This window comes from Symphodus melops (assembly GCF_947650265.1).
Source record: "Symphodus melops genome assembly, chromosome: 23".
Classification (NCBI taxonomy): Eukaryota; Metazoa; Chordata; class Actinopteri; order Labriformes; family Labridae; genus Symphodus; species Symphodus melops.
Window position 1 is genome coordinate 12,225,493 of NC_136713.1, and position 11,887 is coordinate 12,237,379.

The 11,887-nt window shown below is 41.1% G+C and overlaps 2 long non-coding RNA genes across 2 annotated transcripts; both read right to left on the bottom strand.

The window, feature by feature from the left end:
* Positions 1-6,892: 6,892 nt before the first annotated feature.
* On the bottom strand, positions 6,893-7,613 carry LOC306818413. Its single transcript, XR_013778192.1, has 3 exons — positions 7,450-7,613; positions 7,189-7,274; positions 6,893-7,002 (listed from the first exon to the last, which is right to left on the bottom strand). It is a non-coding gene; the product is annotated as an uncharacterized lncRNA (long non-coding RNA).
* Positions 7,614-8,638: 1,025 nt separating this feature from the next.
* On the bottom strand, positions 8,639-10,651 carry LOC306818701. The gene is made up of 3 exons (XR_013778348.1): positions 10,464-10,651; positions 9,424-9,564; positions 8,639-8,704 (listed from the first exon to the last, which is right to left on the bottom strand). It is a non-coding gene; the product is annotated as an uncharacterized lncRNA (long non-coding RNA).
* Positions 10,652-11,887: the final 1,236 nt, after the last annotated feature.

Below are 11,887 nucleotides of genomic sequence, written 5' to 3' on the forward strand. Positions count from 1 at the left end.
CTCTTACCCAAACGTGCCATCTGCAGAGTTCCTTTGCACCTTTAAGAAAAAGCTAAAGACCCACCTCTTTCATGAACGTCCCGTCGGTGCTCCCTCAGAAGCCACGCCCCCTCACTTACATGCACTAGCGCCATTGGTCCAGTTTATTTTTCAGAGCACGCGAGTTATTGATTTCTATCAGGACATAAAGACAATTTCAACCAAAATCTTAGAAAGTGTATCTGGAGGAAATTACCTTCCCTGCCTTTAATGATGCTGATTTGAACTCCCTGTCGATGTCGTGCTCTGCCTCTGGTCACTTCCTGTCAACACCTGCGTGTCTGAGCAGACTTAAAGCTGTTTCTTTTTCACTTCCTGATGTTGTTTCCTCCGCTTTAGATCCTTCCTCTGCTTGATAAATTGTAGAATTAGAGAAGGTTTTTTCGATCTCTTTCGGAGGCCACAGCGTGGCACCCAGCTGATGTTTTTTTTATGGGTGTAATTCTGAGGAAGGAGGAGGTGTTGTGTTGATTTTGCAGCCACATGTGGACGAAAGTGATACTCCCCCCGCCCCCTCCTCGGTGTCCTCAAGATCTTTATCTGTGAGCAAACGCATTGGGTCAGAGCGTGTGTGTTTTCATGGTGCTGCACATCAGCGCACTGCAGACAGGTTAAACACTCTCCTGAACTGAGTCTGACCCCGACTCTGAGCACATGAGTTCTGCCCTGCAGGGGTGAACTCTCGAGAGCCGAGCGTTTCCTCGGTCACTGCTGCAATACGAGCGAGAGTGTAAAGAGATCACCTCACGAAGGCTGGAGACTAATTCCTCCGACAGCAGTGAGCGAAAAGCTTGGTTCAACTTCATCTGAAACTTGTATATGTATTTGTTTGTTTCCCTCACACTGAGGTGCAATGATGGATCAGCAACCCTCGTGAGTACACGCGAAAAAAAAAAAAGGACTTATTCCACTCCCAGCTCGTGGATTTTCTCAACATTTTTTGCACGACTATTTGTGACTTTCTCTTCTTCATTTTTTTTGCAGTTTCTGCAGCTCTGCTGACATCCTGCATCAGAAGAAGTTCCTTTATAAGCCATAAGATGACCCCTCACATCGATCCTTTAACAATATGACACGACCCAAGTTGTGTGGCGATTCACAAAGAAAAAGTTTTCCTCAAGGATTTTGGATGCAGCCTCTCACCTACGTGCTCAAAATACCTGAGCAGGAAATACAGCAAAATGCATCCATGTTGGTTTAAAGGACTTCAGCACATCAAAGAGGGAGTCTTACGTTTACATTTCTGCTGCACACGGTCCTCGTCTTTATGAAAATAAAGTTCAAAAGGAAGAGGACTACCACGACACCCCGCCTCAATTATCGACTTGTAATCCTCTCCACACTGCAGTCTGTGTGTCCAGGGATCATGGTGCTTGATGACAGCTGTTTGGTTTTGAATAACTGTGATTATTCCAGACAACAATTTGGGCAACTTTGTGCAACACAATTCACAGGTGAGCGCCTTCAGCTGCTTTCGATCGGCGTTTTTCAGCGGCGGCGGCGCACAAAAGAAATGCAATTTTGCAGCATGAATATTACACCTGGGGTCTGAAATGAAATACTCCTGCAGAAGGAAAGTCATATTTTGGTGATTGCAAACAGTCTCTCTCCTGAGCACACACTCAGAGAGAAAGAGAGAGAGAGGGGGGCAGGTTTTTATGAGTAATCCCTGGTACCGATTCAGGGCCTGTAATTGTAAGCAGCACAGCAGGAAGTGAAGCAAGTCTCAGCTATTGACCGGCCTCCGACTCACACTGAGCTAAAACACAGGGGTGGTGGCACTGCCGCTGAGAACATGTCAATTTTGCTCTTTAGAAAAGGGGCACTGCTTGAAGACTGAAAGCAAATCAACACGGCTATCGACCCAGACAAGCCAAGCCTGTAAATTGCACTCGGAGAGACGAACAAAACAACAAAAACCATCACTGGGCTTTTATCGACGGGCAACACTTTGGCTGGCACGCTTTACTTCTAGAGGAGCATGAGATTGAAAAGAGTGAAAAGAAAGGCTTGACAGAGTGTTCAGACACAGACTGTGTGTACTTTGTAACGGCACTTCAGCTCCAAGACGTCTGTAAACCTGAGCTTTTTCACTTCTCATCAACAAACGTCTCCGGATCCTGCTTTTTGATGGTTAGTTTGCACGCCCCATGTACAGAGTGCACAGTCCTCGGGCAGTCCAGGTTCAGATCCGACCTGTGACTCCTTTGCATTTTGTCAAAGGTCACTTTAGTGACCATGTTCCTCTAACTTTGTGTCTGTAGTCTGTCTACAAACCCCCCAATGATGAGTGAAATCTATCTTCTCCGTCTTCTCCCTGCTCCACTTTTCAGAAAATGTGTGCTCAAACAGGCCGTTTGGAGATTTTCCCTTCATGACATCACAAAGGGCAGTAGCCCCTCCCCCAGGTGGGTGACACTCCCACAGCTAGGTGTTTGTTCTGCCCTCTGAGTCTGCCTTCTCATCGTAAACAATAGGACAAGGAGCGAGAAAGCACCGAGTACACCCGAGCCCTTCCATAGACGGGGCGTGGCCAGACACAGCTCATTTACATATTTAAAGCTACAGACACAGAAACAGCCTGTTCTGAGCAGGGCTGAAATAGAGGGGTTTATAGACATGATCAAACACAGGGTCAGAGTGGATGTACAACAACACACTTCACACACATGTTGAAGAGGAGCTCTGAGTAAATATATAGATGTATGTTTGCGTCTGGCCTCCATAGAACACCGACTAAAGGTCGGGATAATTACAGAAATATAAAGTTGAACTGCTAGAAGAGCCACCAAGGCGCAGAACAGTTTGCCTATTGTTGCTAAGCAGAGTAAAAAAAGATTGGACCAATACGAACAGGCAGAGTTCCCATCGCAGAGGTGAAGGCGGGGTGAAAAAGAAACAAAGCACGCCGATCTATTGATAGAGGAAGTGACATCACAGAGTCAACATGTTGTGCAAACTCTGCAGCGAGATGTTGCTGTCAAACTCGTCTGCTCTCAGGTCACACAACAGCTCCTTTCTTCTTCACGCTGGAGCAGATAACATCGTAGTGTGTGTGTGTGTGTGTGTGCGCGCGCTTTACAATGCTCCACATTTCTGACACTGACTTCCTATCACTCTGTTCTTTTCACATGTTACAACGTGAAGACATATTGAGGCTCCCCGTCACACAGAACAAAATGCTCGCTGTTGTTTTTTGCTGTAACTCTAAACGTGAAGCGTGCAAGCCGGGAGGAAGGAGCCGCCCTGAGCAAACAGAGAAGCTTCTTTACACAGAAATAACACGAGAGGTGACAGAAACTAGAAATTCAAATACTTCACCCACTTTATGATGGAGATCTGCTTAAAGGAGCAATTTGTAACCTAGTGTTTAAAATGGTCCACATTCAAGCTACTATAGAGAGCTGCTCCCTCCTTTTTAGAGTGGACACTCACACAGGTCAGCATGTGGTGGACACTGTAGCTTCAGTGTTTAGCTCCAGCTCTGCATGTGGTGGACACTGTAGCTTCAGTGTATAGCCAGCTCTGCATGTGGTGGACACTGTAGCTTCAGTGTTTAGCTCCAGCTCTGCATGTGGTGGACACTGTAGCTTCAGTGTATAGCCAGCTCTGCATGTGGTGGACAGTGTAGCTTCAGTGTTTAGCCAGCTCTGCATGTGGTGGACAGTGTAGCTTCAGTGTTTAGCCAGCTCTGCATGTGGTGGACAGTGTAGCTTCAGTGTTTAGCCAGCTCTGCATGTGGTGGACACTGTAGCCTCAGTGTTTAGCCAGCTCTGCATGGGTCTGTAAAGCTTTCTGCGTTCTAACCTCTCTCCATGTTTCATCTCCAACATTGATCCTAGTTTGAGCAGCTTTCTGCTGCTGGAGCTTATTAGAAACATGCAGAGGCTTTTTAGCTCGGGTACAATCACTTCTATCTGAAGCAGTTCCACTGCCCGCTTCCATCGCTGCAACACCTGTTGACCTGATAACTGCTCTCATATCTGGCAAACCCAGGGGCGTCCAGAACGGCCTTCAAAGCCCCGCCTACCTTCTCTGGTCCAAACAAATCCAGAGCATTCAGGAGCAGAATCTAAAGTTAGAAGGAGGACATACTGGCTGCTGCATTGTTATCCTTGCATCCCCTTAATGTCTCAGGTGAGGGGTCCATGTACAGAGGCTATAGCCCCTCGAGTGGGTGGCTTCAAATCTGGACTGTTGCTTCTTTCCTTCATGTCATTTCCTACTCTCTACTATCTCCTGATGTCTGACTCTAACCACTGTACTATGTTTAAAAAAAGGCATACACAACCGTCTTAATGTCTGCAGTTCTATTCTGACCATGCACCTTAATTGCATCCACTGTTTTAATCTCTCTCTGTCTTTGTCAAATAAAGGGAAGAAGCCCCCCCCCGAACACATTTAGTCTTCAGTCTCAGGACAAATGTGTCCATGAAACACAAAAACGTCCAAGCTCCAAGCTCGCAGGGTTAAGCCAACAAAGTTTTTTTAAGTGACTGATGAGTCAGCGGCTCATCAGTCCACATAGACTCTCAGTGGATTGCCAAACTGTGTGTTAAACCAGGTATGAAATGATGTTCTCTCTTAGAAATCCGAGCTGGGGGATTAGACAGGGCACGCAGTCACTGTAGGATTTACTAATTAGGGATCATCTCGCTCTCTTCATCCCTCTGTTTGTTTTTCTGTCCTCGTATCCGTCCACGCTCACCTTGTTTACGAGACGACCCAGACGAAAACGGGAGCAGAAAAAGAGAGGGCTGTCACGCCCTTTCATTGTTGCGCCTCGTTCATTTTTAGGGGGACATTATTGGCGAAAGCGGAAATAATTGCTCGTCCCAATTATGAATCCATCTGGCGCGGTGGCTTTCTGATTTGATGGGGAGGAAATTCCCGAGAGCAACGCCAAAACAATGTGCAGGAATAAGGCTCGGGGAGCGTGTCAGGGGCCATTAATATCCATAAAAGCAATTTCACAACACACCTAATGACATAAAATGACAGAGAATAACAGGGAGGTAATTAGAACGTGTGATGTGAGCGCGACTACAGTAATGGAGGCTAATATGTTTCTCTCTGCAAATGCATGTGGACAGTTTACCTCACAGTCCCTCCGTCTGTTACAAGTAATATGGCTTAATAGGAGTTTGTGGACACATAATGCAAGGTATAGGACAGGACTTACATACCCTGTGCAGCCATTACGAATGTACTTTAGCCGCAGACTAGACGTCCTCGATGCCTTTTAATATGATCTCAAAAAAGTGACGTCAATAATACCAGAGCAAATTCTACAGGATTGACTAAAAGTTTGGGAAATACTCTCATCTTGTTATGTTGGAGACAAAATGTGTGTGTGTGTGTGTGTGTGTGTGTGTGTTTTCTTCCCTACAGGCCCAATGCGGAGCCTGGGTGAATGCATGTGCTTAAAGCTACAGCTCCAGGCAACCTGGGTACGATTCCGGAACGCTCCAGGTGACTGAATGAGAGCAAACCATTTTTTTTTTTTTTTTTTTTACACTGTGTCAGATTTGGTTTATCTCCCAAATGCAGTTATCAAACACTTGTGGAAAAGGTGGCTCAAACAAAAACAACGCAAGCGTGGTAAATTTAGTGAGAGGATCACACCTGATGAACACAGAGTACATGTCATGACTTTTTTCAAACTCATGCAGGTCATTTCCACACACACGCAGATACAGATGTGAGATGTGAATAAAAACTAAAAGACTGCAGTATAACATTGTGCACTATATATATATATATACATATATATATATATTACCTGTTACCTGGCAAATGCAACATCTACTCATGTATATTTTTAATTTCTGCTATCTGGCAAGACCCTTTTTATACTACCTCATGTAAACACTCGTAAACAATTGAGAAAAATAATTCTTTAATTTCATTTATTTGTTTATGAATTTTAATTCATATTATTTAATTTATTTGGAACGGGTCTATTCTTCTGTTTTATCCCGTTTCAAAAATGTAAAACAACCATTTGAAAAAGGTGTAAACTAGATTGTGATTCATTACAGTTCAATTTAATTCAATTCAAAAAACTTTATTTGTCGCTGAGGGGCAGTTCAAGGGCACACAGAGCAGTAAATAAACGACAGTGCATCCATACCAAAAAATTTAAAGAAGATACAAAGTCAATAAAAGACTAAAGTTTCACAAAATTGGTCAAGACTTTAGTACACAGTTAAAATACAAAAAATGACAAAGTTGGATACATGGACAGTGATTGGACTAAGATGTAAACAGACTCATATGCATGTAAACAGAGGTAAACCAAATATATGTATTTATATGTAAACAGACTGTGGTTGGAAAGAAGGTATCAGTGGACAGAAAGATGTAAACAGTCATATATGCATATGTGAAGTAAATGACAAATAAATGTACATAAATGTGCTACATGAACAGAGATGAATACTGAAAATAAAGTGACCGTAGTGCTATGATGGATAAGATATGAGACCTGATATCAAACAGAACACAGTGAATTAGTGCATTAAGATCAATGTAAACATGATAAACAGCATACTGTGGAGTCGTGCAGATGATGAGTTACAGCTCCTCTCTTGCAGATCTTTCTTTCTTTATGCAGTACATCCATTTTTCATATTACTATTACATTTTAATCTTATTATATTCAAGTTTGTCATCTGCATGAAACATCAAGTCAAATTCATTTTTTGTGTCAATGTTCTTGGCAATAAAAAATAAACAATTTTAAAATGTAGCTCTGTCAAGGGGAATAAAGTTGTAATAGCAGCATAAATGCAAACAACCGACTATAAGAAAGGTGCAAACATAAGTAAAAATATATCAAAACAAATGAAAATTAATTTGTATGCTTTTATTTAACTTTCGTCAGCCTTTGAGTTGAGTGGTGAACTCCACAGCAGCACATCGTAAGCCTCCAGGATCCTGCAGCTGCTGCACACTGGAAACCTACAGAGGCAAAGAAAATGGTTTGTTCAGATTGACAGTCTCTCCTACTCACTTGTTTTTTAAAGATTTTTTTTTTTTTGTGGTGAATGAAATGAAAATCTCAATTAAAAAAAAACTGGATCGATGTAGTGAACTTCTTCACAGTTCTTTTAAACTCCATTTATTTTGGGATGAATGGAAGCTCACTCTAGTTGTTCTCCTCGTTGTCAGTCTGATGACGTCCTTCCATCACGTCCAACTGGATCTCATCAAGATCGTCCCCTTGAGCTTCACTGTAATTTGTGATAACCAGGAAAGCCAAAAAACAGACCAAGAAGAAAAAGGCCACAGTGTGTCAACTAGATGTTAAGATGTGACTGAGATCACAATTTTAGAAAAAAAGACAAACATATTAAATAAAAAACAAGGAGTTATAAAAAACTGAAACAATCAGTGTGTGCATCCTACCATGGCATTTCCTCCCTATGAGCCTCGATGTCCATTTTTTTAAGTTCCTCTTTCGAAATTTGGTCAACAAGTGCCACGCCAACGCAGTTGCCAAAGACATTAATGACAGTGCAGCAGCGGTCTCTGGGAGGAACAACAGAGGACAATATACAAGTGGAAGCACAGATTAAAAAATAGAAATGATCGTTTTTTTAAACCTGGTCTTTCATTTTCTGTCTTGGTAAGCAAAAGTACTTCCACCACCATGGTAACGCCTGCTGCTGACACTCACGATTACTGCAACTCATTTTTCAGAGCGCCGATTCAAACCTTGACACCTTTGAATCGATTTTTAACCACCTCACGATTACTTCTTCCCACTCATTTGCAGACATGTAACTTTATAACAGCTTATTATCCAAATTGATTTCATTTTCTTCCTCTGAATTATACTTTCCACTATTTGTAATGATTATTTCTGTCTGTGTTTTTATCTTCACCTTTGTCTTATGTTACATGTTTGGAAGGAATAAACAAATCAAATCAAATGTTGACATCCTGACTAATGTTGCAGCCATACGCTGATTTTTTTGTTATGGCTTCCCAGTCGTAGACTTCGATGACGTGGCCCATCATCATGAACGTGACTCCAACTGGCAGGTAGCTAGGAGACAAAACCATGAAACGACACGTTTGGAAAAAACCAACAGCAACAGAGTAACTGAGCAACATCATGTTAAAGGCATCAGCTAGAACTTGCTGCGCCTCTCTGTCAGTGCAGACGTAAGAAGAACATTTTCCAGTCTGGATGGGTTGGGGGAGACTTGACCCTTTCTGCAACAGCCGCTGAAGTCAAACATTTCTATTTTGTCAGGATGAAGGGAGAAGATAGGCCTGCACAATAGGCCACATAAAGGTTTTTTTTTATTAATATACAGTGTATTTTTTATGGCATTTCAGTGTGTGGGCCTATCCTCTTCCTCTGTTTTTGCACCAACTTGCACCTGCGTGACGTGCGTACAGCTGTCTCCTTTTTCTAAGCGACCCAGATGAAGGCCACAAGTTTAGCTTCATACTACTAGTGCTGCCTATAAACCTTTTTATTTTCAAATCTAAAATATATATATATATACATATACATAATCTAACACATAAAGCCATATATGCTCATGATTGAAGTCTGATGCTTTTCTTACCCAAGACAACGGCCACACAAAAAATGCTCCAGAAAAGAGAAGATTTTTTGTGCAAATGCCAATGCTCAGGTCGGAAGTACCTGTGGAAGGAAAGACATGATAAGCTGCAGACTAAAAAGAAAAAAAAGAACTGGAACTATATATGGGGTTACATCAGGGCGATGTAATTATAGGTATAACAGTAACCTCATGAATACTGTGTGACAGGATGTAAAATGCAGTATTATTGAGTTTCTATATGAACTCAATGTAAAAGTGTGGGCAAATAAAGACAATCTCATTTTAAATTCCCATAAAAAGTCTCTCAGTTCAAACTTTATGCACATAAGCGGCTGTGGTGCAGCCGTGGATCAGTGAAGGGACGGTTGTCTTTCAATCAAACGGTTGCTTCTGCAGCTCAAGTTTTCCCCGGGACAGACGCTGAGCCCCAAAGTGTGAACTGACACACACACACAGCACCATATGTCATCAGTGTGTGAATGGTTGAATGTGACATGCAGTGTAAAAAGGGCTTTGGGTAGCAGAACTACTAAAGCTAGTTTACACCCCAGAGTAAAAGAGAGTCAGCAACATTTTGTGTTTTCCGGCAATGAACGAACCCTTAAATATTCATTAAAAACACGTTCAAATGGAAAATTTGAACATAATTGGACAGAGTGAAAATGAACACAAGAAAAATAGGATTGATATTTTTAACTTAAACTTTGAACTTCATTAAGTCAAATAACTTGAAGATGTTATGTCTGTATGATTATAATGTCACAGTTAACAGCATGAGGAATGACCCCTGAAACATTACCTATTACCACACTGGTGACGATGAGAGGAATGGCCATGCTCTGCAGCATTTGCATGAGTAGCTCGCCGGGGAAGTCAATGTAAAGTTTGTGATCTTCGGTCACATTGCCACCGAACTTGAGAACAAAGCCCAGAGCAAGACCTGAAGACAATAAGAAAGGCAGGCTTAAATCAAGCAAATGTTAAAAATAAATACATAAAAAGACATGTTACAGAGGTAAAACAAAAACACAAACGTCATTCTTGAGCACACCTAAACCGATCTAACGCATCTAACCTGTATGTTTAACTGAGGTCATATAAGGATAAGTCATTTTGTTCTGTTTTATATTCCCACTATGTCCCTTTTGTCTCTAATTATAGAAGCAAGAGGAAAGACATCTGCTGCTGACTGGAGAATTTGTATTTTTTTACAAATTAAAGATAATGTAATGAACCTAATTTGACAATGCTGCATCATATTTGTGGAAAATTATGTCTTTAGATAAATACAGTCTGTAAATAGTAGCTTATATCACTTGGTCTTTCTGAGATACCTGTAAGGATTTTAAATTGATTAAATACCAACGAGAAGGCGCAATTTAATAAACTGCTGTTGTTGAAAAGTGTCCTCTTGAAACTAAAGCGTGAGGACTCAACCTGCACATGTAAAATAGCACAATTAGCTGTAGGGATGCTGTGAAACTAAAGAGTGTCTGTTTAAAAAAAGCTCAGGGCACGATATGTGATCAGGATCAGTTCCAGAATTTGACGTAAGACCACCATTGTCCGTTTACTTCCGGAATCTCATCTTGTTGCCAGGGCAACAGCATTTAGCATTTTCAGAAGTGTGCAAAAGTAAAGAGTAAAACAAAACAGCTGAATTATCCCATTTCATCTTGACAATGCAACTATTTCTTCAAAATGAATGTTAATATATATATTATTTTTTAAAGTTCCACTTCACAAAGCTGTCCTTGTAAAGTTTACAATTTTAAAACGTCTAAACTCACAACCTCAATTAATTTAGCATTAACATCAGTTTACAATCATTTTACTTACCCAGGACAATCGCTGTCAGATTAGTGATGGGAAATACATGCCGCTTCATGAAACTCATACAGCTGCTGGGGGCTCCTGGTCTGGGGTTTGATTCCTCTTCAGCAGCGTTGTCAATATCCGCCATTTCAATGTCGAGTAGAAGGCCTTCAGTTAGTTTGCTGAAAAGAATCAAACTGACTTTAATATTGTTACGACGCACTTCGAACTATTTCCTCAATATTTTGATTGCACATCTTTTTGTGGACCTATTTGTTTGCATAAATCAATTTTTTGTTTTCCAATAATAAATAATAATAAATAACTCACCCAAATAGTCTGAGAAAGACAGACAGCTCCGAGTATGACTCACTCCGTTTACTTTCTGTTCGTGTTTTGGTTCAAAACGGATTTCCACATTAAAACCTTTAGACGCAAATGAGGATCACGTGACCAGCTTGAGATAGTTGACGTTAACGTTGCTAAAGTTTTAGTAAAAAAAAACAACGTAAAATGAAAGACTAAAAAAAGATAAAATATTTATTTTATTTTTATTTAGTAAATAATAAAATCAGAAATAGGCTAATTATATATATATATATATATATATATATATTTTACATATCTTTGTGTGTTGTGTGCACGTGTGTGTATGTGTGTGTGTTTGCAGGGATGTTTTGTGTTAGTGCTGGGATGTTTTGGAGCTGTTGGACGCTCACATAATGTGCTGCAGTGGTGGCACATTGTTGGACCTCACCCAGCAAGTACACCAGTTTGTGCCCATTGTCAAATAACTTGAATGGTTTCTGTTATTAGTGATGACACACACAGAAAACATGTGTCTCTGATATTCTGTTTTCAACTCCTGCTGGGTGCAGTGGGTGCAGACTCTATCCTCTTTGTGGAGTCAAGTCTGTCGTCCTCTCTCTATGGCGAGGCGTGTAAAATGTATTTTTATTAAAATAAAAGCAACTTTAAAGTATATACAGCCTATACCTACTATTAAAACAACATGGATTTGTTTACACTTATTGGTACTGGTGTCCAACCATGTGGGGTCGTGGAGCTAAAGTCACTCATATGGGGACGAATGCCTGTGTAGGCATGCATCAGCGTAAAGTGCGTGAGTCTTTTCTGGGTCATGGTGCTGCGTATAACCATGTCTCCATAAAGAATCATTTATTTATTTATAAATTGTGCAATATGTTTTTTTATACCTTTTAAACAAATCTCCCTCTCCTCTTCAGGGGTGCAGCACCCCTTCTTCCCCCGGCCAGGAAGAGAGTCAATCAATCCCTGGTGTGAAATAGAGAATTAGAAGGGTATACTCCTTATAGGCTTATATGCTCTGCATGACACCTCTGATCGTACCTGTGTGAGAGGTCACATGAATCCACACAAACTGAGTTAGTCACTTCTTTTTTTGCAGGCAATGTTTGGGATGACAT